Source organism: Mesoplodon bidens, assembly GCF_964165515.1.
Source record: "Mesoplodon bidens genome assembly, chromosome: 5".
NCBI lineage: Eukaryota > Metazoa > Chordata > Mammalia > Artiodactyla > Ziphiidae > Mesoplodon > Mesoplodon bidens.
Window position 1 is genome coordinate 60,441,478 of NC_138161.1, and position 8,306 is coordinate 60,449,783.

At 40.0% G+C, this 8,306-nt stretch overlaps 1 protein-coding gene across 5 annotated transcripts in view; it reads right to left on the bottom strand.

Moving 5' to 3' along the window:
- Positions 1-5,267, bottom strand: part of SPICE1 (spindle and centriole associated protein 1) — a 65,029-nt gene extending 59,762 nt beyond the window's left edge. Inside the window, exon 1 of one of the 5 annotated variants that reach the window (XM_081235773.1) lies at positions 5,178-5,267. The gene's annotated coding sequence lies outside the window, so the exon portion shown is untranslated. Of the gene's footprint in view, positions 1-1,034; positions 1,063-2,034; positions 2,157-4,577; positions 4,759-4,816; positions 4,839-5,177 lie in introns of those variants that run through there. The other 4 variants (XM_081235777.1, XM_081235774.1, XM_081235776.1 and 1 more) reach the window with 4 other exon arrangements.
- Positions 5,268-8,306: the final 3,039 nt, after the last annotated feature.

Consider the following 8,306-nt stretch of genomic DNA (forward strand, 5'->3'; position numbering starts at 1 on the left):
ATTTTAAAAGATATGAATGGAATAGAACCAAGAGTCCAAAACAAAACTTTAAACTTATGGTCAGTTTATATTCAACAAGGGTGCCAAGAAGCAATTCAATGGGGAAAGAACAATCTTTTAAATTAATGGTGCTGGGACAACTGGATATTCATATGAAAAAGAATGAAGTAAGACCCCCTACCACACAACATGTAAAAAAATTAACTTAAAATGAATCACAGACTTAAATGTAAGAGCTAAAAGTACAAAACTCCTAGAAGATAACATAAGCATAAATCTTCATGAACCTTGGGTTAAGCAATGGTTTCTCAGAAATGACACTAAAAACACAAGCAACCAAAGAAAAAATAAATAGGGACTCCATCAAAATTTAAAACTTTTGTGCTTCAAAGGACACCATCAAGAAAGTGAAAAGACAACCAAAAGAATGAGAGAAAACATTTGAAAATCATATATCTAATAAGTAACTTGTATCCAGAATATATAAAAAACTCTTACAACTCAACACAAAAAATCCAATTTTAAAATGGCTAAGGGGGCTTCCCTGGTGGCACAGTGGTTGAGAATCCACCTGCTAATTCAGGGGACACAGGTTTGAGCCCTGGTCCAGGAAGATCCCACATGCCGCAGAGCAAGTAAGCCTGTGCACCAAAACTACTGAGCCTGCACTCTAGAGTCCGCGAGCCACAACTACTGAGCCCATGTGCCACAACTACTGAAGCCCACATGCCTAGAGCCCATGCTCTGCAACAAGAGAAGCCACTACAATGAGAAGCCTGCGCACCGCAATGAAGAGTAGCCCCTACTGGGCGCAACTAGAGAAAACGCACGCGCAGCAACGAAGACCCAATGCAGCCAAAAACAAATTTTAAATTTTTTTTAAAAAAGAAAGAAAAAATAAATAAATAAAATAGCTAAGGGATTTGAATACACATTTCCCCAAAGAAGATACTACAAATGGCCAATAAACATGTGAAGAGATGTTCAAGATCACCAGTCATTAAACGCAAATCAAAACCATAATGAGATATTACCTTACACCCACCGGGATGGTTATAATCAAAAAGATGTAAATAACAAGCTTTGGAGAGAATGTTGAGAAATCAGAATCCCCATATATCACTAGCGGGAATGCAAAATGGCATAGCCACTTTGGAAAACAGTTTGGCAGTTCCTAAAAAAGTTAAACACAGAGTTACTACATGACTCAGCAATTCTAGTCCCACATATATAGCCGAAAGAATTGAAAACTTATGTCCACACAAAAACTTGGACATGAATGTTCATAGCAACATTATTCTTAATAGACAAAAAGTGGAAACATCCCAAATATCCACTAACTGAAGAAGGGATAAATAAAATATTGTATATCCATATTCTGTAATATTATTTAGCAATAATAAGGAATGAAGTACTGACATGCTACAACATGGATGAACCTTGAAAATATTATGCTAAGAGAAAGAAGTCAGACACCAAAGGTCATAAATTATATGATTCCATTTATATGAAATGTCCAGGATAGGCAAGTCCATAAAGACATAAAGTAGATTAGTGGTTGGGAGGGTCTGGGGGGAGGAGGAAACGGAGAGCCACTGCTAATGGGTACAGGGTTTCTTTTGGCGGTGATGAAAATGTCCTGGAATTAGATAGTTGTGATAGTGGTTGCAAAACTGAATATACTAAAAAACTCTAAACTGTATACTTTAAAGGGCTAAATTTTATGGTCTGTGAGTTATATCTCAACAATGCTGTTATAAAAAAAGATATGGAAAAAGATAATGGTTATTCAAAAAAGCTTTCTTATGTATTTTACTCTTGAACCACTTAGATCTTCGATTTACTTGGCAGAAACAAAGGGGAATCATAAAGTGTCAGTATACCTAAATGATGAATTATGTATTCATTAAAGTTATATTATGAAGAATATAGGAAAATACATAGAAAGTTCAGTGTAAAAAGTAGAATACAGAACTGCACATACAGTATATTCTCATGATATTAATACACACACAATACTAATAAAGCACTTACCTGTGCTAAAAGCTTCACATTTAATCCCTCAACCCGATGAGGCACATACTATCCTGAGACACACTAGAGCACAGTAGTTAAGAGTACAGTCTAAAACCAGACTGTCTGGGTTCACATCCCAGCTCTGCCAGTAGCTGTAAAACGGAACTGATTAAATGCACAAGGTGCTCAGAACCCCTGCCTAGCACATACTAAGTTCTACTTAAGGATTACTAATGATTATGTCAGCAACAATTATTAACCCCCTTTCCCAAATGAGAAAACTGGGGCTTTTGAGATATTGCTCAAAGTCACAGAAATAATAATGCACAGAGCTGGGAGCTGACACTCAAAACCAGGTCTGACTAATTATGACTAATTATAATAATGCACATTCTAGAAAACATTACTAGAATTAAGTTGTCTCTGGTTGGTTCTATATTTTCCAAACTTTCTACAATGAACTCATGTTACTCTTAAAATACTTTATTTCAAGTTATTTAAAATATTATACTTTTCCACCAGCCTCAATTCTGAAAAATCATCCCTGAATCTGAAGTATGCAAAGGTTAAGTTTACAATGGTGTAACAAAGCTGGCATCCCATCTCTGACCTTCCCTTCACCAACAAACTTCATGAAGGAGAGGCCTATTTAAGCACTTGTATTTACTAAGCCCCAGTTATACTTCAAACTTTTATAACACAGGAACCACCTATGCACTGAAAAGTGTTCTCTTGAACATCACCAGTAAAGGTGACCATATTTTTCTTGACCAAAGATCAGACTTCGTGGTCTAACGAAGGGATTTTGTGCCACTTACACGAACCAGGTATAAGGGAGCTATAGTTTACATGCTGAAATGTGAGACTATAAAGATAGTCTGATGGTTTACAGTGCCAAGATGTCAAGTAATAACATTAGCATAACCCAGAAAATCTAGGCGCATTGGGAGAAAATCTAAAATACTAATAGCTTCCTAATTGCTAAAATTATTGGTCCCTTATTTCTCAGGCCCTTTCCATCTCTAGAGACGCCCACTCCTGGAAGCTCGCCCCTCCCTTGGCTTCCATGACACTCTTTCTCCTGGTTTCTCTCCTATTCTTTTCTCCTTTTCAGGTTAAGACAATACTCACATACTATGTAATCAAGGATCTTCACTCAGTTCTATCCCAGTCTTTTCTTTCCATTGGACACCCTCTCTCTTTGTCCAATAATTGTTTTTGAGAGTCTACCACATGCCAGGCACTGACCAGGCACTGGAGATACAATAGTAAACAAGTCTAATATGGCACCAGCTCTCATGGAGCTTACTTTCTAGATCACCAAGGGGAGTTCACATCTTCCCTTAGTGATCTCACCTACTCCCTTGAGCAAAGCTATCAATGTACTGGGAACACAAATACACTGTGAAAGTTAGTCCCAAATCAAGGATGCGCACCTTTCCTCAAAACACCTAATGCTCATTTCCAACCGGCTTCTGTGCACATCTCTCAAATATCTCAAATACAGTATGGCCAATATACAGCTTAGCATCCATGCCCCCTCCCCACCAATGTCTAGTTCTTGATATATAACTGGCTTGCTCAGTAAATGTCTGCTGAATAACGCTGAAGTACAGAATTACCTTTCTTCCAGTTGCTCCAATTTAAAACCTTAGCATCACCTTCTCCCCCTTCTTGTCTCAAAGCTAATCAGATACCAGAATCTATTCATTCTTTCCCTCAAACATCTCTCTCATGTCCCCCCTTTTTTCATCTCTACTATGAATGTTTTTGTCCAGGTTCTCATTATTTCCCCTAATTAATCTTCCTTTCACTCATTCGCTCTCCCACTTCATCATCCATCTATTATTTCAACAAGTATTTTGAAAGCACCTGCCAAGAGCTTGGCACCAGATACAGCAAGAAAGTAGAATAACTCTGGACCCTCACAGAGCTTAGTTTGTCCGACCGCAATTAAATAAGAAATTGCAATAAAAGGCTAACGTTGGAAGTAAATTTAGTGTCATAGAAATACCTAAATTACTCTACACAGTGGGAAAAGGCCACCTCCTCCCTCTAATTCACCCAAAAATATTTAAGCTGAGAGCGGAACTATGACTAAAAGTTAGAAGCTGGGGAAAAATGCTCCAGGGTGGGGTCGGGGGAGGGCACTTACAAAGGATTTGAGAGGTTCAGTTTAACTAACAAAGATTTGAGAGGGCAGGAAGGCTAGAAAAAGGATAAAAAAGAAAGGCAGAGGCCAGATTACGGCCTTGTGAGCCACAACAATTTGAACACTAACCTAAAGACCTATAGGAAGCCACTGAAGTGTTTTAAGCAAGGTCAGTTACGATGGGATTTAGTAAAACCACTCTGGCTAGTGGAAAATTGATCAAAGGGAAACAAGACCTCTTTCCAAACACTATCCCTCCAATCACTCCTACCCAGATATATGGATAGAGGATAGCTCTCAAAACTTTACTTCCTTCCTCAAACGATTTTAACAGCACTCCCCTGCAGAGAGGAATCCAGCTCAGCTGGGCACTCAAGACACTCTCGCCGCTCCGTGCGGCCCAGCTGACCTTTCTTTGCAGTCATTTCTCCTCTCACATCTCCCACACATCCTAAAACAAAGCTCTCGCCTTCCCATATCGTTCCAGCCGTTCCTTACGCTCTGCTTGGAACACCCGTCACACTTCCACTCCCTTTTCCACGGGGTTAACTCCCACTCACTCTTCAAAACTCATTCAGGCGGGCCTTCCTGATAAACCCTTTCCTAACCTTCAAATTGACTTAAATGACCCTCCCTGTCCCCAAGTACCCCGGGTAGTTTGTCTCTCTCCCACGAGACCGGAAATTCCTCGAAAACTCCATTAGGGTACCCCAATTTCTAGCTCTGCGCATAAGTGCCCGAAAGCGGTGCGCACGCGCACACTCAGGATGCTCCTGGGGGAGCGCGCTAGACACAAACACACCCAGACAGGCATCCTGACACGCACACACACTCGCAAAACACATGGAGTCGCGGGTGCACTTTCTGTAGTAAGGATTCTCAACCCAGGCGCCTGGATCCCCAGGGAACAGAGAGGAAGACGCCACGACCGTTCGCCCCGCCCTGTAGCCCCGGTCCCTAAGATTCTGTGGGGCGGGCTGCAGGCCTCCGCCCCGTCATCACAACCTGCCTTGCAGTTTCCTGACTGCTGCCTCCACCACGACTATAACTCCAGGTTCCAGAACCACCCGGCCGGCCACAAGTTAACACAGCCCGCCGCTTCCGGCATGTTGCCTAGGTTACCGAAGCCCCGCCCCATTCCCTTGCGTACATCCGGCGAGGCCAGTGCGCATGCGCCTCCCACGATCTGGCTTACGCTATGAGATAGAAAGGCTCTTGCGTGTCTTGCTTTGGCCACCTGTCGGCAGGGTTCCGGACATAGCTTTGGAGGGTAGGCATGTATCATTAGCCAGGTTCTTGTGAATTCTCGGAAAGCAAGATGTTGCTCCCCACACCAAACTTAACATGTCACACTTGCTTTCACCTCTGTTTATTCAAAAATATTTATTACTGGGCTTCCCTGGTGGCGCAGTGGTTGAGAATCTGCCTGCTAATGCAGGGGACACGGGTTCGAGCCCTGGTCTGGGAGGATCCCACATGCCGTGCAGCAACTAGGCCCGTGAGCCACAACTACTGAGCCTGCACGTCTGGAGCCTGTGCTCCGCAACAAGAGAGGCCGCGATAGTGAGAGGCCCGTGCACCGCGATGAAGAGTGGCCCCCGCCTGCCACAACTAGAGAAAGCCCTCGCACAGAAACAAAGACCCAACACAGCAAAATAAATTAATTAATTAATAAACTCCTACCCCCAACATCTTCTTTAAAAAAATAATATAAAAAAATATTTATTGCTACCTACCAATGTGCCAGAGACTATGTTATATTCAGCGGAGTCTAAAAACAGGCGAAGTCCCTGTCCTCAGGAAGCTTACTGTGTAATAGCAAACAGTTACCAACAATACAAATGTCACATTAAAACTCTGACAAGTGCTAACAAATAGGCATACTAACTAGATACTAAACTTATAGGAATATTTGAATTACTAGGAAAGCTGAAAAGCAAGGATGAGTAAATTACCAGGGACAGGTAAAGCCTTCCTGCAGAGGAAGCCACATATGCAAAGGTGTGTGGCAAGTGCAAGGGAGTGGAAGAAGTCCAGTACCTCTGGTGTTGGTGTAAGGAAGGCTGCCCTAACTGGGCGGAGCCAAGACAGGCAAAGCTGCATATCCCATGTTAAGATCTTCACAGAGCATTTCACTGGAAAACAGAGTTAATTTGCTCCAATAATACAACCTCCTTCAGGTCCTGGTTTTCTACTGTTAAGACATAACCATACATGGGCCAGCAAATACACATTCAACACCTTCTAGATGCAAAGAACTGCCTTCTAATAGTTTCCACTCTGATTGAGGAAGTTTAATGTAGTTATATTCAACGGTCAGTCAATATAATCATCCCCTGCATACATCTTCAACTCCCTGCCCCTCTCTGAGTTACTGTAAACTTGGCAAAACCACAATCCTGGCTATTTCAACACTGTATTTACTAAGTGCCTGAACCCTTCCAGATAAAACTAGAAGGAGAAAAACACTCAGCCATGCTGACTTTAAATTCATGATCACTAATTTTAAGTGGGCCTTTAAAAATGACTGAAGACCACAGTACCATTCCCTGCTCTGTTAATTCTCCTACCCTCCCAAATGACAACTTTATACCTTCTCTCGTGCTGAACATCTCTTCCTCTGTCCTCAGTCTCAGCCAGTGACCTTGCTCCCTACTTCATTGACAACACTGAAGCAATCTGAAGAGAACTTCCATAAGCTCTCATCACTAATTCAATCCTCCTGTCAGCATCTTTACCCACTAACCTGCCTTCCAGAAGCGCAACAAAATCCAAACACAAGAAACATGAAGAACATTACATCAAGGTACATAATAACCAAATTCAGTGATAAAGAAAAAACTCTTAAAAGCAGCCAGAGGGAAGACATTACAGAGGAACAAAAATAAGGATAACATCATATTTCTTATCAGAACTATTGCAAGCAAGAAGACAGTAAAACATCCTTAATGTATTAAAAGAAAAATACCTGTCAACCTAGAATCCTATATCTGTCAAAAATATATTTTAAAGATGAGGATGAAATAAATATGCTTCCACACACAACTGATAAAATTTATCACCAGCAGACCCCCACTATGAGGAATGTTAAAGTAGGTACTTCAAGCAGAAGGAAAATGATATCAGATGGAAATCTGGATCTACACAACGACAAGCACAGGAAATAGCTACAGGAGTAAGTATATAAAATTATTTTTCTTATTATTTAAATCTCTTTAAAAGATAGTTGACTACTTAAACAAGTATACTAAAAATGTATTGTGATGTTTATAATATATGTAAAGGCAAAATGCATGGCAACAATAACATAAAGTCCAGAGGAAATATATTGTTGTAGGCTCTTATACTATTCTGATGTGTTATAAAATCACCTGAAGTTAGACTGTGACAAGTTAAAGATGTATTCTATAAACCCTAAAGGTATCACTAAAGTAGTAAGAATTACAGCTAAACGAGATGATATGTATAAAAAGAGATATTATAAAAGAGATAACAAAGAATAGTTGATTAAAAGTAGGCAGAAAAGTGCAAAAAAAAGGAAACAAAGAACAGATGAGAGAAATAGAAGAAAACAGCAAGATGACAGATACAAATCAATTATTACATTAAATGCAAATAATCTAATCACCTCGATTAAAAGGAAGAGATTGTCAGATTAGATTTTTTAAATTGCTGCCTATAAAAAGACACACACATTTATCAATAATATAAAAACACAAGTAAGTTTAATGTACAAGGATGGGAAAAGATATATCATGCTAACACTAATCAAAAGAAAGCTGGAGTGGCTTTATCAATATTTGATGAAGTAGATTTCAGAGCAAAGAATATTACCAGGGGTAAATAAGATCATTTCATGATGGTAAAGGGGTCATTAAATCAAAAGTATACAACAATTCTAAACATTTATGCACCTAATAAGAGAGCTTCAAAATAAATGAAGCAAAAACTGATAGAACTGCAATGTGAAATAAAGTCCACAATTATAGTCAGAAATTTCAATCCCCCTCCCTGAATAACCTACAATACAAGTAGGTAGAAAATCAGCAAGGTTATAATAGGCTTGAAAAACATTATCAGCCATCTTGACCTGATTACATACATAGAATACTACTCCAACAACCAGCAGAATACAAAT